We start from the raw sequence: 20,780 nt of genomic DNA, 5'->3' as shown, positions 1-20,780 counted from the left end.
GGCTTGGAGCCCTGATAACCATCTGGCAGTCTCATTTCGTTTTACCCATGCTATCCCATTACCTATTAAAGCTTCCTTTTTCTACACTTCGTTGCTTAGCCACTGAACCAATGTGCCAATGAGCACCTAGCTCAAATCGTCCAAGACATGCCTAACAAAACACAGCTTCCTTCCCTGTAATTAATACTGAGCTCCTGTTAATTGTTTACAGGGTCTATCCACAAAAGTTTTAAAATAAGCCACTTGTACTATGACCTGAAGATAGTAACTATTTTTTAGGAAAAAATTCTTGAGCTTTTATAATTTGTGACTAACGTTTAGCATGCTCCAGATGTAAGCTTTGAAGTGCACAGGCAGCTCAGTGCACCATGCGCTCTTGTTCCCCTGCCCCTGTAAGCTGCAGACCGCAAGTAGCTGCTGGAAGAGTTCAGCAGCCTGGTGGTATGGTAGTGTACAGCACGTTTACCCTTGCTTTGAATGCTGCACTGGCTTGACATCTGGCAGTAAAAGAAGGTATAAAAAGACTTAATAAAATCTGCAGAGTTTTCCATAGGTTTTGCATACCTCTTCCCTTTGGAAGGCATCTTTTCAGCTATTATGGCTTCCCAACCTGTTTTATGCATTATGTTTCATTAACAAGCCAGCCTATGGAGCAAGAGAAATGTATAAGGCATACTCTGAAGAAAATCATATTATTTTCCTAATTTTATTCTAATTCCTTCCTACTTTACTTTTATAGTCTTCACTACCGAAACATTGCATTTTAGTCAAGAGGAAAAGATTTACCGTTTAAATTATCTGAATGACCAATCAGAATAATTAAAGAGGTGTGAAACATACTCTGAAGGATTAGAGTTGAGCTTGTACCCAGATAAAACTATGTATTTTTATTATCAAGACACAGGAGAGCAGCAGGAGTGAAAGAGAATAGGTACTGTGGGAATCCCAGTATGGAGAACCACTGGGAACATCTCTAAAGAAGTATTATATATTAGTGTAACAAGTAGGTTTTTTTCATTGACCTGAAAAGCGCCTGCAGAGTTAATCACACTTTCTGTCATGTGAGTGTTACTCAAGGAGACTTCACACCAGGGGACGTTAAAGTGCTAGGAACAAACACAGTCAGGTTACAGAAGTAAAAGGAGAGAGAGATTTGATGGCCAGAGGAAACGTGGCAGAATCTCTAAGTGCCTTTGACACACTATTCAGGGTTAAGTGTACCTCTTAGGTCATTCAAGTGCATCCTCTATATTAGACCTTAATTGAGGCCAGGGTTGAAGATAATGATTAAAATCTGCTTGGCGCTTAAAGATAAATAGTACTTTTTAACATGGTATGAGGGTCTGAATGTCCCAAATAACCAAAACTCAGAGGTGAGCAGGGGCACATAAGGGGAATTACTAAGTGCAAAGCTTGTGTTGTACATGGGGTGAGGGTTTTTTTCTGGAATATGGCATCTCTCTCTCTGTTGTTATACTTTTGTCCAGGCCAGTTAACTGTTTAGGAAAACAGACTGATTACTGTTTGGCATAACTCTTCTTAACTGTCTCAAAATACCAGAATAAATTTATGATGCAAGCCATATTGTTTGGATGTTTTGGCCTTTTGTTTTGTTTTGTTTCTTTTTTTAATTCCTGGCTGTTGGTAATTATACCACCAAAAATCTGTTTGGCATGTTTTTATTTGAAGTTACAGTAAAGTAACATAAGGAAATCTTTTATTTTTGCAAAAGTTTTCCCCATCTTTTATCTCACTTTGGAAAGCCTCCATTCCCACTCTTTTCCATGTGTTTATTTATTCTAGACAAGAAAGCCCGTGAGTAATTATGAGCATCCCACTGCATAAAAAGTAAGCGAAGAGGCTATTGGGAACCATTTGCTACTGACTATTCATTTCTGCTGGTGCACAGCTTATTTGCAGCACTTTCCCTTCAAACATCACTCCCCATCCAAGAATCCCACGTTCCTTGGCCAATATGGGGAATCCAGTGTAAACCCTGCGTGATGTAGAGTTTGCTCATGGGATAATTGAGTTATTGTGGATGGAAATCAACAGAAAGAGCAAATTGACCATTTTAACTAATCAAAGACAAGGTATGAATACCAGGTTATGTATTTATGCGGAAAAAAAAGGCTTGTTAATGGCAGACGGTTTGAAGGTGGCCTGCTGAGCACAGTCATGGTGTCTGGGTGGCAAGGTGGAGGCGATGCTACCTGAAGCCCTAAAGCCAAAGCTGTTAACAGGTTGTGTGGATGGTCTGCAGGAGATGGGCACAGCAGTCCCAAGGGGACTGTTAACTTGGTCCATGCAGAGTACTCTCAGGAGAGCACAGTGATCAGGACAGCACAGATGGCACCGCCCAGGGGAGCTGCTGAACAAGGCTTCCTTGGGAGGAGAAGACTTGAATAAGAATGAATCCCCAGGCAGCCACCCCAAATTAAGGGCTAGAAAATCTTTTTTTCTTCCCTAGTCAGGCTCTCTCTTTGCCTGCATGGGCTAGGTTGATGCTTCAAGCTTGGCCCCTGGTGAGCAAGCAAGAGAAGCTTGCTTTCTACATTTTACCTTGGGATGAAGGGCATAAGCATGGTTTTCTTTCCTTTCTGCCACCTGTCCTTCAAATGCCCTTTGCTTATTGCGTGAGAATTAGGTCTCACAAAGTGCATAAAGATGCACATCCACTTCGCTGCAGGAGTCTGTCTGTGAAATATCACCAGGGCGATCAGTGTGGAAAAATGTCTTTTGATGGTCCACATTGAAGAATAAAGTTGGGCTTCAGCGAGCCTAATCCCTGGGCGTGCAAGGGAGCCTGTAACATAATACTTTGCTAATGTTGACTTCATTCAGATAAAGAGTGGATTTACTGCACCTTCCCATGCTCCGGTGGTGACAAACGATGTGCGTGACATCACCAGCTCTGAGTAATGTCTCTGTAATGGGAAGCAGCTGGTCACTGGAGTAGTTCTGTTAGTGGACGTGGAGGTGAAAGATAATTAAACTTTATACATACAATATGCTCTAATACTCTGCAGCATGTATTTAGATTGTGCTCTGCCCAAATATTAAAGATATTCTGTTACTGTGGCTTCAGAAATTTAATAGGTCTGTTCATGTAACAAGAACATCTTTATCTGCCTTTTCTGCATGTGCACATTTCTTGTTCAGATTTTTCTTTTTTTCTTGAAAAACGGTTCTCTTGACCCTAGCTGATTTTCCTTCATAAATAATCTCCTCCTCCTGACCACAATGCCTACATTATTTAGTAATTATTTGTTATTTGTATTCAGGAAAGGCTTAGAGATAAAGAGCTCCAGTAAGTTAAACACTGTCTGAACACTTAAGAGTCAATCCTGGCTCAAATTGCATATGGTCTGTTTTCTTTCACTTAGATAAACCAGGTAGGTAAGGGAACGCATGGAAACAATGGGATAATACTGATTGGCATGAAAAGCAGCAGTGATTATGGAGTTGCCTGCCTATTATGTAGCTTTTTTATAGGTATCTTGGCACAGCAGTAATATCGTGGTAAGTGAAAAAGCAGTTTAACTCTTTTTATGTGATATTCTGAGTCAGGCAGTGAGAAACAGGCAAAATCTATCACGTACATTAGAAACAGGCAGACAGTTCCTGCTTGCTCTTCCTCTTTGATTATGCTGCTGTGATTTCTAGAAAAGGATTGGGAAAAAGGAAGTGAGAGAATAGGAAAGAGCTTTGTTAGCATTTGCAGGAGACAGCACCATGGGAGAAGGTGCAGATGTGCTTATTGTCACCTTTTTTGTAAAGATCTGGCAGTACGAGCTGTGTTTCAGAAAAGAGATGTCCAGACTGCAGTGGATGGACAGGGCAAGTTATATGCTTCTCCAGCTCTTTTTGTTCTCTCTGAGACAATTGCATTTCAAATGGTTCATTTCACTAGAAGTAAATGTGCAATATTATAACCAACTGCAGTGTTGAAATTTTACCCTATTTTGAGCTTCATCTGTCAAATCTATTTAACCCTTCTATTGAAAACCTCCTGTTTTGGGACTTGATCTATGCTTGGACTTGCATTACTGAGCCCTTTCCAGGAATAATCATTGAAACCTTCTTTTCTGGGGCCTCTTGATAACAATTTTGGCACTTCAGGCATGCTTTGTAGAAGTATTTTTAAAACATTGCAGAATGTCCTACAACTTTATCTGTTAGAATAGCCAGTACCATAAATAAATGAAATATTCCTTAAAAATAACAATAAACTCACCAAAATCAAGAGGACAGGAAAGACAAAAGTGACCAGATTTTATTTTCTTTTAATTCCCTGGTATTTCGCGTGTTTATACCCAAACACAGTGCTGCTGTCCTTTCATGCAATAAATGTCGTAGCACCCTTTTTTTCTTTACTGTGCTTTTAATACTTTGGTAATCCCCTAGGGACTTAGAGAAGGGTCATGGGTTGTGAGAGGAGAGAGCTCGGATGCTGCACCTGGATATCAGGGCTGTGTGCAGGCAGCAGGAAATGGGAATCTGCAGCTGAGCAGCTCCGAGAGTAGCTGATTTAATAAATTGCTTATTATGAATATTGCAGGGTCCCTTTATGTTATTAGCCAGAATGCAGTATATGAAAAAATCTCAAGTGCAAGTACAAGTTCATTCTTGCTATTCACCAGTCTGTGTAATGTAAAATATCTCTTCCAGTTCTTCCTACATATGTTGCCTTTTAACTTTGTGTCCTTTTGTTCTGGTCTGTCTAATTACCTCAAGTAGATAATCAAGCATGATTTTATAATAAACCATAGCTGGTTCAGGCATGTCATGACTGATTTATCGACTTCCAAGACTAAGGACTTTCAGCCTCAAGACTAAGATCATTTCTGGCTGCAATTCAAGGTGTTAATTCTGAGCTTTAAAATCTAAACGTGGTTTGGAACGTGTCCTACATTTTCCCTTCAAAAAGAGCAAACAGCCCGCATTTCTGTTGTTTTTTGTTCTTGTTGTCCAAGCAGAATTTAAGCTGGAATTAAGGTAAACCAAGCCCAAACCATCCAATTCTGCAGAAACAGCCCTGCATGTAATCATCATGACAAAGATTGTCCCCTTGAAGGCAAGGGGGCTTTTATATATAAATGGACGTTACTAGCAGTGGGCCTCAGGAGGCATGATGAAGGATAACGAAGGATCCCAGTATATAATTCCTTATAACAAACTGCTTCAGCACCGCCTGATGGGGTGGCACGTGTCTCTACAGGTGTGCATGCCTTAGAAATGTAAAGGTGCAGTACTAAGAAAACAAAATGATGATAGCTAATGACTCACATACACCATTTGGTGTCCCTTAGGGACTGCCTCCCTTCCAGTGTTTTACCTCAGCAGCTGAGCTCATCGGGGACACGAGATCTAACCATCCTTCCAACTATTCATCCAGGGATTTGAGGCCCCGAGTTCTCAGTGGAGGGCTTTTTTACCACAGCTCCTTTAACAGACAGAGAACCCTAGTTTTCCATCAACAAAGCGTTGGCGTAGATTTGAATGCAATCTCTGTAATGCAACAGATATCTACTAATGGGAATTAAGGTCTCTTAGCTACCTGAAGTAGTAACAGAGGGACTCCATTATTCTAAGGATCATGTAACAGGAACATTATCACACGTCTGCATATTCTAGCCACTGTTACTGTATGCTGTAATTCTCCCTTTTTATTGCTAATAGGCATCAGGTTGTGGATCTAGTGATATTTTCTCAGTGTTTTCTTGTTAGAATTCAAAGACAGTTTGGGTTTTCACACATTTCCTAGGTTGTTTGCCTTACCCTAGCTCAATTATTTCACATTTTCCGATGCAGAATGGCATCTGGCCTCTCTGGACCACATTGTATGAAAGCCACATCTCACTAGACTTGATTACATGACCTGTTATTTGTTGTGCTTCCAAGATTTGTTTCATCTGTAGCCTTGAGATACTGTATTTAATGCATCATCCACATATGTATATAGTAAGCATGAACTAAAGAAGTCCTCCAGAGGACTTTTTTATTGCTCACCATGCTTTTATGATCAAAAGATGACAACCTGTCATAGTTTTCTTTTACGGTTGTGTTATAGATTGAAAATACCAGGAAAGTCCATGTTACTTAATGGCTGCATATAAATAGAGTTTACAGGTTTGCAAGTACTGCCCGCTCTGCAAGCTCATTTGGGGATTTAAAGGGTAACAAACCTGTTTTCGCTCTGGCATCAGTAAAATCCAACAGTAAAATCTTGCTGGCCAAATATTGTGGTTGGAGCCTTGATTGTCCCCCCTGGAGTTCCAGAGATGAACATAAGAGGAGAGAGTGGTCCCGGGGTTAGACGGAGAGAGCCCCTCCATCAATAATACAGACCAGAATAGGACCCAGTTTCCCTCTTCCACTCATGCAAGTCTGCAGAGCCAGCGGGAATAAGAGGTTGTAAAATTTTTTTCCCCTGTGTTAGTAAAATAAAGAAAAATGAATCTGACCATAAAAGACTGGGCTTCATCTGTCTTTTAGATTAGAAAACTCAGAAAACAAACAAACAAAAAAAGTCTTTCCCACCACATATAATTAACCCCCTCATTTAATGCCCAGGCCCACTCACAGCCTGTGCTGCCTTGACCTCAGGGACTGTGTGCCGATAACAAATCAAGCTTTGCAAGTGCAAAGGGGAGGAGAAGAGGCAGGGTCACAGTGGGCTCCTTCAATATACGTTTGCTCACGGAGCAAGGATGCGAGCACTGTACAGGGAGCCTGTATGGCTGCACGCCTGCCATGTAAGGCAAGATTTGTGGATAAAAGTTGTATTGCTTCTTGGACCAACTCGTGTAGCTGGAGAAAATTGCACTAGCCCTCTGATGGTCAAAGGCAACCAGGGGACTAAAACTTTAATTATAGCAGACAGTAAAAAAGGTGAATTCAAAGGAAGGAGTAGTTTTGCAGCACATTATAATTTTCCTCCCTTTATTAATCTTTTCATCTGCCACAGGCTTGCCTATCTATTCCTTTACAGAATAACCACTGTGTCACCACTTCCCTTTTAATATTCCCTTCTCTTTTACAGGTGTCAAACAGCTTTTTTGTCTACCCAGCTTAACATCTCTGATTAAACTCAAAGGATGTGCTCCCTACCTGTATTTAGCTTGGAAATTCACTGCTTCTATCTCCAACCTGAACATGGGCTTCTCTGTTTTTTCTGACTGTACTGGCCCGTAAACCTTGTCTTATGACTTTAGACCATTACAGCTACAGCAATACTATTACAAATGCGTGACATTATTCTTAAAGTAGCCCTCCAAATCCAGACCCACAGCATAATGGTCAATTTATGGCTGTAAGGAAAAGATCTCTTGTGTAAGAGAGGTAGTCTTCTTCTAAGGGCAAAACAACAATTTGAGCTATTCTTTTTTTACACAAAAGACTTTTTTTATTTCTTTATTCTTGTTCTGTGCCTCTTAGTCATTAATCTCTCCTATGGAAACTTGTCAAATTCTTTTGGAAATTGAAACAAATATGCTGCTTCCATACTTATTTTTCTTATCATTTATAACCACAATGTCTTAAAAAAAGCTCCAGCTTGTGTTCCTGTGCTCCCTATCTCCTAAGTCCCTTTTGCCTCGTTCAGAATGGACTACCATTCCATTTCAGTTTGACACATTTTTCATCTTGTCCCCTTTGCAGCAGTTTTCTAGTCAATGGCTTTTCTGAAGTTCTCATGTGATGAAACTCTTCAATGCTTTAAGCATGTCTGAACATCCCATCCTTGTCAGTAAATGTCTTGGCTGTTGCTTGTATGCATAGCCACTCAAGAATGTAACAGTTTTTGTCTGATGTGACTTAACAAAAACAAGACTGTTCTAAGTGGCTTCTCTGGTTCACGGTAAGTTTTCCACCAAGGCTGAGTTTGAAATTTAATTCCTTTTTGTTGTTATTGATTTAATGAGGTACTCCAATAATTTCCTGGTAGTTTCTTTATAGCAAGGAAGTATGTACAAGGTTCTGCCTCCTTGTTACTGGGTGTGCAACAGGAGTGCCAAAGAAAGGAGTGTGATGACGGTAGGTTTCCGTCATGGCTTCTGGAAAGAGATAGGAATCTCCTTTGGAAGATGCAGAGATTACTGTGGGTGGGCCAAATCACTCTACACAATCTTCCACCTTTTCCACGGCCCATATGAGGAGGTGAAAAGGCTCCTGTCTGAGGTGCCATGGTTAGATGTTTTGGTGTGGGTGATATGAATCTCTCTGAATCTATAGTGAGGTCCTGGATTGGCATTATCTTAGTTTCAGATTAAAGTTAATTTCTATAATAAAGCCGCTGCTTTGTTTCTCAGTGAACAAAGAAATTCCTCACAAACAACCTCATCATTCCCTGATATTAGATTAGACCCGGGATGAAAGTAGGCTTTTGCTTCAGAACTAGAATTGAATTACAGAAAGGGTTCCTGCATTGTGTCATCTCAGGGTTGTCATGTTCTTGCAAAACAGGGGAAGAAGGAGAGAAAAATTCGATTTTCCTGGGCTCAGCCTTGCTTTGTAGATTTTAGATGATAAAAACCTTTGAATTAGGAACATTGCTGTGGCATTTAGGCCCTTGCAAGCTGTTGTATTCATGGGAAACTGTAGAAACTGTGCTAAGAAACAGATGGAGGTGGGCAGAGGACGGATGAGGTTCCTCTCTCCCAGGAGCTCCTGCTGGACCTATGTGACAAAGCTAGAGGGAACAGGTACGGGGGTGTGGGAGAAGGCTGGGCCATGGTGGTTGCTGAGAAGTTGTCAGGGAGGTGCATGAGCTTACTTTGAAGGGCTGTCATGAGATACAGCCTTGCACTTGCTCGTGCAGCTTGTAGGGAAAGCAACTTTTAGGTTCCGAACCCCATATTTTGTGTATTTTGTTATTTAAGAAGTCACGAATGATTACACATTACACATTAGCAGTGCTGTAAAATGAATGTTTTGTGTGCATGGATAAGCTGAACGTGACTTTAGACGTACACTCTGATGCCATTCCTCCACTAATTACATTTACAATTTAGAACTGTCTGTAAGTAGAAGAGCTTGCTATGCTGATATTTACTGACAGAAAAATTTTTCAAATCACCTTCCCAGCCAGATGTTCATAAACAAACAGTTTGACAGTTGGTCCATAAATCAAGTCAAGCATTTCATCATTGTTCTCTTAGGTGGCTCTTGTGTTTAAGCCTGTTTAGCTAAACACATTCATTTACTTAAGATGAACTGTAAAAATAACATCTGGAGATCTTTTCGCTGAAAGAAAATGCCAAAGGGTCTTACACAAGGATCAAGTACATTTTATAAACTGTGGCTGGGTTTTTGGAATTCGAGCTGAATAAATGTGCTCTCAGCTTTTGAGAGGATCAAGGGCCAGTATTATTTAAATGTTCTTTTTACTTGCGTGGCACTCTGCAGGGAATGTGCTCTCACCAAAGCATTCTTACATTTCTCATTCCATAATGAGTTTCTGTTTTCATCCTTGCCACCTGGGACCCTGGCACAGTCCTGCTAGTAGCAGTGGAGTCACACTGGTGGAACTGGATGCAAAGCTCAGTCCAAGATATTTATTTTAGAATATTCTGCTCTGCAGTAGACTGCGTTCAAAGGGGAACGTCAAAGAAGGAGTTGCTGGGTGTTTTACATTTTAATCTTTGCTTGTATCAGTCATATCTCTTTTATCCCTCTTTTTCCTTGTCAAGATATATGAGATTTTTTCTTCCTATCCTGAAGAGGCATTTTTTAAAATTTTTTTCCCCTACTCTTTTTCTTAGAAAATCATGCTAATAAGCTGCGGTTTGCTCACCTTTCGATTCAGTGTTACTATGCATTTTAGCTTTGCTGAGTATCAGTTTGGTTGCTTTTCTTTTTCATATTCAGTTCACAACATGAAGGAGAATTCTGCTGAAATTTAACAAGCCCTAGGGAAAAAGATTCAGACAAGAGCAGTCAGATTTATAAAGTGGCAGATAAAGTGGGAAAGGTTTTGCATTACTTCTGCCACGTTGGGTATTTTGTTTGATGGATGGGCTATATCTCATCTGTGATTCAGAATGACGTAGATTCATGTTTTGAGGGGTACCATGACCACAGCTGTTCATGATAACATAAAACCTATAATCTGGAAATGCTGGAAAAGGTGAGTACAAAAATCACACACATGAATTCCTGGCCTAGGACCATAGTTGTTATTTTGTGATTTAGTTCTCAGGAACACAACCTGCTTCATAATGTGAGACTGGCATTTAATCTGAGAAACCTGACTGTTTTGAGAATTATACAAGGCAGCATGGAGCTGTTTAATGCTTAAGTGACAACAAAACATAAAGATGCTGGCCATAATTCTATCTGAAGTAGTTTACTTTCCTGTGAAGCTCGGACGAGTACGTTCTTGATTTAAATATCTGGAACTACAGTACACAGTGTGAAACATAAATCCTCTCAGTGCTGGAACCCAGAGACCAAAGGAGCCAGTCGGAAACCTCTTTGAACTGCAAATTTATCATTTGAGTTTAAAGTACGTATGCTAGACTTAGAAAGGACCTTTCCTAACCTGGTCCATCTGTCCCATTCCAGCAGTGCAAAGAAGCTATAAAGCTGCCTAAAATGTGAAAGGCTGAAAATTCACCGGCATGGCAAAGGCGGCTGAGAGCTGGCATTACACAGACCAGGGAAGCAGGGCACGTGGCCCATTAGCAGCTTTCGTTAAGTACCGCAGCCCCACAAAACTCAAAACTGTCCTGAGGCCACTTCAGCACAAATCGAAGGGCAAAGCAGTCACTGGCAGTCCCAGGTGCTAAAAGCCTCTCCTCTAAGCTCCCCTGAATACAGCTGTACTACAGCTGAGAACATGACCCGCAGAGCTAAACAGTTCAGCTGATGTGGGGAAAAAAAAAAAAAAAAAAAAAAAGACCCGGATCTACTGACTTTAGTGAATTCAGACAGCCCAGCTGCATGGGTCACATGCAGATATTACGCCATCTACCCCATGCTAACCAAGCTGATGGCACCACCAACCAGTCACCGTCCCTTCTCTCCTCTCCTGCCAGCAGCCCCTCAAATGCCCTTTCCTGTGCCCATCACAGAGCGACACGGTGAGCTGAGCTGCTCCTGATGGAGAGGAGGGGAAGGGAGGGTAGGTGATATGGTCATCTCTGACCTGATCTCCCTTTGGCCCTCCTGGAGTACCTGCAAGAAGCTGCCATCAGCTGCCTGGTCCTCACTTACTGCTTGAAAAGCTCTTTTTTGCCTCCCTGGTGAAAATGTTGTTGGGTGGTGAGCTAGCAGCTGGTTCAGAGCGGACTAGATACATCCTGGTCATGTTGTATCCTATTGAAGATTATAGACTGAAAAGTTTGTTTCCCTTCAAAACTCCTGCAGAGTGGAGATGTTTCAAATGAAATGGCCAGTGAGCAGAAAAAGCCAAAATTTCAGAACTTTGCAAACCTCTCCTAGGATCAGCATGAAAGATATTTTTCCCCATAGATGAGGAGAGAGACAAGAATAGCAAAACTTGGGAAAAATCTGCTTGCTGGCTCTGTTGCTCTCCGTGTTCAGTTGCTGGAAAAATCACAGGCAGAACATATGGGGCAAGACCCAATTAACTGCTCCAGACCTGACAGGCTTTTAGGAGAATCAAGCTGCTCAGACAATGTTCTGATTTAACCACTCTGATCTCAGCAAGTGTCACAAGGTTAGATTCATCCTCGCTGGCTAAGCTGGAAACTTTGCAGACTGAAGGCAAAAAGAGGATAGAAGTAGAAGGCAACTTTAGGTTTCAAGTTTTAAAAAACTGGAACAAATAATTTCAAACATTAACAATAGCTGAGCTCTTTCTGCTTTAACTCTTTCCTTGGTTGCAGAGCAGAGGTGCAAACATAATCTGGCACATTCATGGAAAATGTAATCCTTTGTGATTTCAGCTATTAAAGCCAAAAAATGATCTATTTTTCAGAGTATGAGTGAATACAATTTTATTCAAAGGCATAATTTGCCTGAATTTTCAGGTGGAATTTAAAGAGAATGGCAAATATTACCGCTACAATGCGAAGATTTTTCATCTCTGAAATATTACATCCTCCCTCCAAAGTCTGGAGGGGCTACAACTGCCAAGAGAGAACACCAAATTTTTTAACATCAAATAAAAAAAACAAGTACTGTTATCTGGCTCCGTTTGTGCAGTAGTTGAATTGTTCGGACTAAAATTTTCCAGAGTATTTCAGCCTCAGGCAGATATTCAATGTGTAAAATTTCAGTCCAGTGAAGTTAATGATTGGCAAAGCTAAAAGCAACTGACAACAGGATGTTGTAATAGGAAGTGTCAGACGATTTTAATAATAGATGACCTTAGCAGTCCTGCCTCCTGTTTTATCATTATTTTGAACACTTTTGTTGTCTAAGGTCTATGATGTATTTCTGTGTGTGTTTTTGCCTGTATTTCTTTATTTCTATTTTAATTCTGATAAGGTCTTCCTCCAGTTAAGTTTTACAGAACATGGAGTTCTATGGGAGTAATTGCTTGTTGCAATTAAGAAGTGTTTCTGCCTACCTGTTCTTCATTTACAACCTCTTTATTTATTTCACTAAATGCTTCCCAGTTTTGTATTATGGAGCGGAGTCCACAGAACCCGTCCACCTACCCCCTCTGTAAAATTCATGAGCTTTGTAATGCTCCTACATAACAGCCTCTTCTCCCCGGTGAGCAATCCGAGGCTTTTGCAGTGGTGGTTCCTGTAAGCTACTTTATAATGTTCCTGATGATACTCATTGTCCTATTTTTGCTGTGCTTTTATATTGCTTGGGGAGGATGGGGTGACTAATTCAGAACATGGTATGTCAGGTGAGAGTCTGGCTTTTCTAAGAGGTGTGCGGTATTTTTCCCATACTTTTTTCTCTTGTCCCTTATTCAGGCTAACCTTTAATTGGCTTCCCTGGCCCCTTTGATGCAGTACCACACTGCCAGATCTTTCCTGCATGAGCCATTCAGCCCATCCTTTGCAAAGAGCCTCATTTGGGATTTGTTAGCACTGATATCATTGTGCACAGCTGCCTTCCTTGTGTTTGGTTCCTCTAAAACGCCTCTTGACATACATATTTTTTTCAGGCAAATAATTGCATGTCTTTTGTGGGTTTTGCTATATCATTGCTCACTCTCTTTTCAATACAATTATCAACGTTACCTCCAATCACATCGCTCATCTGAGATGGAAAGTGCTTGTTTGTTCCTGGTCTTGGTTTTCCTGTCTCTTTGGCCAGCTTCTGATCTGTATCAGTAACGACAACACTTTGCCTCTCACTTTATGCCTGCACAGTCTCTTGAGAAGGACTTTATCAAAGACTTAAGTAATTACGCACTATTATGCAAGCTTAAGTAATTACGCACTATTTATTGAGCATTCCTCAGTAATGCTGCACTGAATGCCCAATACGACTGCACCTTTTTCCCCAATACATTTGCATGCTGCAAGTTTTGTATGTGATTTTTATATTGCCCCACTACTAGAGATTGTAGTTTGGCACGTTTTTAAAAAATGCTTAAAGCCTTGAAGGAAGTTTGGGTTGGAGTTTCTTTTTCATATTGGAAAAAAGATGCTAAAAATATATTAAGAACAATGCTATCATGTATCCTTGAACTGAGAACCAACACTGCCAATTTTCATCCTGGAACATATTTTTATGGTTGACTTACAAAGCTCTCAAAAAAATTGGTTTATTATAAAACTATTGACAGAACCCTAGCTGTGGAAATGTACATGGTGAGCCAAAAGAAGCATCTTAATGTGGATAACATTTTCTAGCCCATAAATGTTACAAAGAAATGCATTTTCCCTAAAAATGGGATAAAGAGTCATTATAATTTGAAACAATGTCTGTCTGACATAATTTGGTTTTATCTTTAATTTGAAAAAAAAAGGGCACTTCTTGAAATAATGAATGCTTCTTCTGTTCTTGGTGTTTATAAACCTGCATCTTTCTTGAAAGCATTGTCAAAGAGAATCACAAGATAATAAATTGCAAATACCAAAAAGGCTAATTTCATTTCTGAATGGTGGGGTTGGTTCTGTGTGTGAGTGTGTGTGAAATTGCTATGCCTTTAGTTCGCTGCTGTGAAATATTAGCAGATGAACCCTTGGTGCAGGCTGCCAGAAATTACAGATGAAATGTTCTAGCAGCAAGAGTTTTAAGTTACAAGTTTTGCACACAACCACTAATATAATCTAAATTACAATGTGTTATGCACGAGAGATACAAAGCCTGGATTCTTCCTTAATCAGGATACAAGTTGAACTAACTTTGTGCACACAGTGTCTCATTCTGCTTCCTGAAGTATGCTGCTCATTTATAAAGTCTCCTGATTTCTTTGCAAACAAAATCTTTTCCCTGTTAAACTGGATAATGAAGTATGACATTGTAAGAATGTTGTCAAGATTGCTACTTTCTAAAGAAAAATATAACCCTTTTTTTTCTCCCATGCTGAAAGACAGCCAAGAGTAATGCCTGTATTTTAAGCTGTTTCAGAGGTACAGAGATGCAAGTGTTCTTGGAGAGATTCCTTCTTCCTCCTGTAAGCATTTCTCAACTTTTTAGTCCCTTTTTTGGTGAAGAACATGATGAGAGGTTTGTGTTAGGAAATAAAGCTATGTCATAATAAACTTGACAAGACACAAGAGCTTTATACAAATGTTCTAAGATTTTTTTTCCCCTTTGATTTGGAAGTTTCTTTTTTACTCACCTTATTTTCACTTCTTTTCTTGAAGACTTCAGGCGATACTGTGATTGGGCTAGCTAATGGCTGGCCAGAGAGCCCCAGCTGTTTGATATTTGGCACGGTGTTCTCCACATGCTCCGCATTGGTTTATTATTAGTTGAGGCATGCATTTCCCCTTGCTGTGAGAGACAGGAGAGATGGAAGGAGTCACTGGGGGCCAAAAGCATTAACCCAGTTCTGTGCACTGCCCTGCACAGCTCCCAGAGTAACTTAAAAGAACCTCAGGATGATTTAACCCATCCCAGCTGGCTGCCCCTGGGCTATTTGCCAAAATCAAGGATTATTAGTCCGCACCATTCCATTGATAATGGCTCCGGTACTGAGGCCCCGGGGAGGGAGGCCTGCAGAGCAGCTGGCTACTCTGGCATCTCTAGCTGCTGCTGACCTTCCTTGTACTAGATATGCCCAGATGGTGGAGAGAAGGGTTTTCTGCTCTGTGGGCGATGCAAAAAGAATGGAGATGAGCTGAAAAAGCTAGTCATACTGTTATAATTATTGTACTTGTGCTGGAAAACTTTATGGTTGTGACCCAGATGTCAAAGGATGCAGAAATTTCTGTCCAAGTCTGCTGAAAGGCTGAAATAACAGCTTTCAGACATATGGACTACCCTTATTTACCTTAGTGTGACTCACACTCTCCTGACACTGTTTTAATGTCAAGCCTCTTCTGAATTGGTCAATGGAATAATTACTGTACTCAAACAGCATGTTGAAGAAGGGCAATTGTTTTATTATGAAGTTAGGGGTATCCCATTTGGGATTTCTCTACCAGCCATGAAGAGTACTCCAGTTACCACCATTGCCAGCCATTTGACTGTTGAGTCTGGCTGCCTAAAACAGGCACTTCAGAGCGCTGAGAGGGCCCTTGTGCTTATGTCATCAAGATCTAAAAACAATCAGTCGGATTCATAGATGGAAGGGGAACTTGAAACATTATACCAAATTGCAGCAAATGCATCAGGAAATTTTCAAACCCTGTGAAATATGAGAAGGGGAGAGGTGGTCAAAGGAAGCCTTAGCTAATGAAGAGATGTTTCAAATACTTTTAGCTCAAGCACAGTATTACATTCATGAACTTACCAGCTGCAGATCAAGACAATGCTAACACCTGGAAGCTTATAGCTTATATTTATTTAATATTTTCTATTTATTTGTTTGTGTTTGAGAACACAGGTCAAATCAGAGGTGTAACAATGGAAAGGATAAAAAAAAAATCTGTTTCATAAGCAACATACTCCATTTTTGTCTAGCACACTTTATTACCCTCCCTTCTGGCAGGTGCCTAGCTAAAAATGGAGTGTGTTGCAGATAGTCCAAAGCTGAGGGTGTTGTGGGTTATCCAAAGCTGGAGAAGAGATGGTGGCCTGAGCACTGTGGCTCAATTCCATGGTCTTTTTTGCCATTCTTCCTCTTTTGAACGTAGAAGGAATAGTAGTTTGGATGGCACTTTCCATTCTCTTGGTTTATATGACTTTCATCCCATACTCCTCAATGCAAAATGCTTGTTCTGTAAGTCACTCGTTGCGTCTGATTTTACATCCTTTGTTATCTATGTCTATGTGCAAGCTCTCTCGTCACCACAGCTCTCTCTTTTCCTCCCCATGTGGCTACCCAGTCCTTAGGCCATACCTGGCTGAGACCCCTGTGAACTCACCAATCCTTCTGGTTTGGATGGAGATATGCTGCCCACGGCCCGAGTCTGCCATTAGCTAAGATACCTGCTTCTGTAAAGCAGCTTAATGGTTTCTCATGGTCCTGAAGAGCTGTAGTAACTAACACTCTGTATTTGCAGTGGGAGCTAAGCACATAGGAACTTTTTCAGTTTGCTGAGGTGCTAGATGGCTTTTAAAGCCAAATTCTAACAAAATAGCTTTGTCATAGTGCACTGGAGTTTAATTAAGACAGCTCTTTTTATAGACACTCAGGAGCATTACTTGCTGCTATGAACTCTGGCTTCTTTTCAGATCATGTTTTATGTAGCATAGTATTTCTCAGGGTAGGATTCTTGGTTAATTCTTAACCAATAAACAGTTTATTAATTCACCAAGTACCACTTTATTACTTACTCAACAGTTAGTTAATCAAATTCAAATCCGACAGGTATTCTGCCCATGCTCAGAGCATTCAAACATTGTCCTACAAGTTACTGCCATAAACTGCACGGAGGTCAAACAGGGTAATACAAAATATCAGGATTTCTTACTGTACTCATTTATAGACAGCAAATCTTTACTAAATCTAGTATACTTACCCTCATTCCGGTACTCTATGGGTTAAAGATACAATGGTTTTAGGAATTTGGACCCTGCTATTTGAATGATTCAACGTGAAAGAAACTAGGAATATAGTACCAGGAACAATCATTTAACATTATAGTTTAAGTCTCTCTTATGCCTGCTTACTCAGGCTTTTAAAGGAGAAGCATGCATGTAGAATAACTTGGTTAAAAGTTTGAAATATCGTCACTAAAGATTTTCCAGCTGATTTCACAGGACAACTTTCTGTGATATCCAGTAATGACACCAAGAGAAATACATCCCATGCAATGAAGCTCATTGGTATTTTCATCCAAAAATAAACCTGAAGGAGACACAGAACTTCCTCTGGCTTAGGAAGCCCCTGAGCTGCAGAGTATTGGAGATTGGGAGATCATTATATAGAGGTTTTGCTTCAGGATTGTCCTGTTCTGGTACTAAATGAAATTAGGGATTTGCTGTTAGAGGCAGGTTTCTGGGCTAGAGGGCTAGAAGGATCCTTCAGTCTGACAGAGCCCAGTTTTTCTTGTTTTTCTGTGAGAACTTGCCCATGCAGGTGATATGCCTTTCTGGACTGTACAGCTTCTTTCCAGTTTCGGCAAGGCTGTTGCTACTCCTGTAACCCTGTAAAGGCAAGGAGAGTGTTTGTATGCATTCCACAGATTCAAGGATCCACACAGTAACTCCAGTTTAATAGCCAGAACTTCTTTCATCATTCAAGAGAAAAATGACTCCCTTGTATTTTCATTTGGGAAATGTCCAATGGAATGTCTGAATTTCATTTCCCCTCCCCCCCATTTTCTCTGAGGTCACATTAATATCCAGAAGATGGTATTTTACCATCTTTTACACATTGGAGGCTTTTTATGTTTCATCTATTACAAGGGTTATATTTCCATATTAGCCTAGCTTGGGAATTAAAATTTTTCATATTTCTCCACTTCTTTTCAGTATTCATTTACATCTACTTAGGTGCTTATATCTTCCAATAACCTTTTTTCCTTTTTGTGCCCATACAAATGCTTCTCAAATTTCTCTTCTCAAATTACAACACTTTCCTAGATAGCAAGCAAAGAAAAATCCATTAACAGTTCCTAGGCCGTATAACCATGTTTTATTTATTTCTTTTCTCATCTTCTAGAGCTTTGAGGTGAAAAGTGATGTCGTTTTCAAGGAACATAGTAAAGTTTTACTTCAGGAAGAGGTTCATTGGGCAAACAGATTGAACAGCTTCCAATGGAGGGAGCTTAAAGTGGCTATTTCATTTGGCTAAGGCTAGCCTTACCGAATAGCCCACTGTTATGAGGCCAAAACTGGAGAAATGGAATGAAGAATTGCAGAACTGGAGAGGGTTATCCCAAGCAGCGTATAGTCAGTGCACAAAGATTTTTGAAAGTCAGGAAATAACAGCTGCGCACATTTTACATTGTATAAGCAATGTATTACGTTGCATCTTGCATATTGGCCGGTCCCATATTTTTACAAACTGGCTTTGGAGCTATTAACTGGGGATCAGGTGGCAGTGTGCAGAATTTGCAGTTTTGTTATTTTCTTCACAATGAACTTGTGACTGACCCCATACAAGGAAGTGATTTATTGATGAAGAGATGGAAGAAGCCCATTGTTCCTGCTGCGTGGAATGGTTCTTAAGCAGCGGGAACTTTGGAAAGGTCAGCACTCTGGACATCGTGAGGTGCTATAAACTCATGAATCCTTCAAAATCCTGGCACTGGTCAAAATAGCCTGTGGATAGAGCATGGACCCATGACGCAGAGGTTCCAGACAATACTGTTGTCTGTTCCCCTTTCCCTCTCCTTCACCTCTTTCCCTGCATTTCTTTTGATTTTTCTCTTTACCTTTTTCCTTCTTTCCTATTTTTCTGCTTTTTCCCCCTTCAGTTTTCACCTCCACAAGTTTCCACTGCAACAGCAATGGGGTTTTACACATGGAAGAGCAGCTGATTGTGGATGGAGACTAAGATTAGTCAATTTTTTCTGCCTTTAGCTTCTTACGCATGCAGCTGTCAGCCGTGAAAAACTGACAAACCGTCATCAGACTCCCTCAACATCAAGTCCTGAGTTTTCCAGCTCATTCTTAGGCTTGCCTGTCAGGTACTTCTTTGCAGAGCTGTTATAAGGGGAAACTAAATAGATTCACCATAGGCAGGTAATGCCTGAGACCCCTTTGAGGCCAAAAGGGCACAGATGGCTATCCGTAAGCAGAAAGATTAATAGAAATAATATTACAGTGACATTGTAGATTTCTTTACACAACAGGATTGAAGTTGCATCTTAGGAGGAGAGTGGCATCTATTGTGGTAACACTTTGTTGTATTATTATTATTTGTTATTCTCTCCTATTACTTATTGCATTAGAAGCTCTAAACAAGATTGGAGTCCTGTTGGGCCAGGCACTGCGGCAATAAACGATGAACCAGGAGTGATTCACCCCATGATTTGCTTGTAAAAAGAGAAGGTGGTTTTCTTTAATTTAGTCTTTGTCATGTATATTGCTCTAAATATAGTGTTTGTCTTGTGATTTTGTGGGCAGGGATCAAGAGGAGGCCAGATTTTCTTTTAGTGTTTTCAGCTACAGCACACCCAGCTCTGAGGAATAGCATCTAACATTGTGGGATTGTCTGCTGTAAACTATTTCTCTGTGCAGACACAGCGCTTTCTTCAAAAAAGCAAAAGGACAATAATACAGCCCTAAATCTTTGTCAGTGATATATGTCTCAGAGAAGTAATTTTCAAGTGGTGAGTGTTTTGATGATGCTACAAGGGCTTTGTTTATGGATTGGATCTGGCAGATACTGTAGAGTTCATATAAATTATTACTTGGTTGATTATTAATGAGAAACATTCATTTGGATTCCCCCTCACCCTCCATTTTTGTCAAAATTCCTTTAGAGATGTTTTTGCTACAGTCCAGGCTCTTTTTCACAGAACATAGCTCTGGCTGAATGGTGTTAGGATGGATCCCCTGGCCAGCTGAGAAAGCTGGAGGTCAAGGAGGTAATTTCCTGCCCTTCCTTCATTCACTCCTTTCCACTCCTCCAAATACAGACATGCACGTGCACACACACACACACACGCACACGCACGTTGATGCTACGTGCCTTACTCCTGTTCCTGCAGGAGTCCTATGCCCACATAGGACATAGGCTTCATTGATTGGGTTTGTGCAGTGCTTATTTAAGGGCATCTGCCCATGTCTTTAATATTTAGTTCTTCAAAAATTCAGGGCTAGATGGGCACCTGCAAAGACATTTCTGCCCATGCAGTTACCTTCTCAGGATTTTAAAAGGGGCCACAGTCAGAAGTTCCATATCCATATTCCTTTGTAGCTGCTCTGCAGAGACAAAGATTGCATGCCAAACAGATGGCAAAATATAAAAGCAGAAATAAAATCTGTAATCTTGTGGATAAGGTGAATAAGGAACAGCTATTCACGATTTCTCAGGATGAAAGAACTAGAAGGTGTGCCTGGAACTGCCAAATACCTTGTTTTAGCAAAGCAAAGGAAGCACGTTTCCCCACACAGTTACTACCCTAGTACCAGCACACTGTGAAAGCCAGAGATATAAACAGGTTCCAACAGATTCAAAATATAAATAGATGCACAGCAGGATTTAGTGAAAAGATATAAATCAAGTCATGTGGAATAGGTGCCTGCTAGAAAGGATTGTTCAGTTGTGATCTCTACCACTGGCAATATGTAAGTACTGAATGTATACGAGCTAAAAATAGTTTGCTCTTTACCTGCCT

General features: G+C 40.5%; 1 protein-coding gene across 8 annotated transcripts in view; it reads left to right on the top strand.

The window, feature by feature from the left end:
- Window positions 1-20,780, top strand: part of ENOX1 (ecto-NOX disulfide-thiol exchanger 1) — a 394,890-nt gene that overhangs the window by 258,990 nt on the left and 115,120 nt on the right. The window lies entirely within an intron of this gene.

The sequence above is a fragment of the Ciconia boyciana genome, chromosome 1 (genome assembly GCF_034638445.1).
Source record: "Ciconia boyciana chromosome 1, ASM3463844v1, whole genome shotgun sequence".
In the NCBI taxonomy this organism is placed as follows: Eukaryota; Metazoa; Chordata; class Aves; order Ciconiiformes; family Ciconiidae; genus Ciconia; species Ciconia boyciana.
This window is presented reverse-complemented; position numbering and strand designations above follow the sequence as displayed.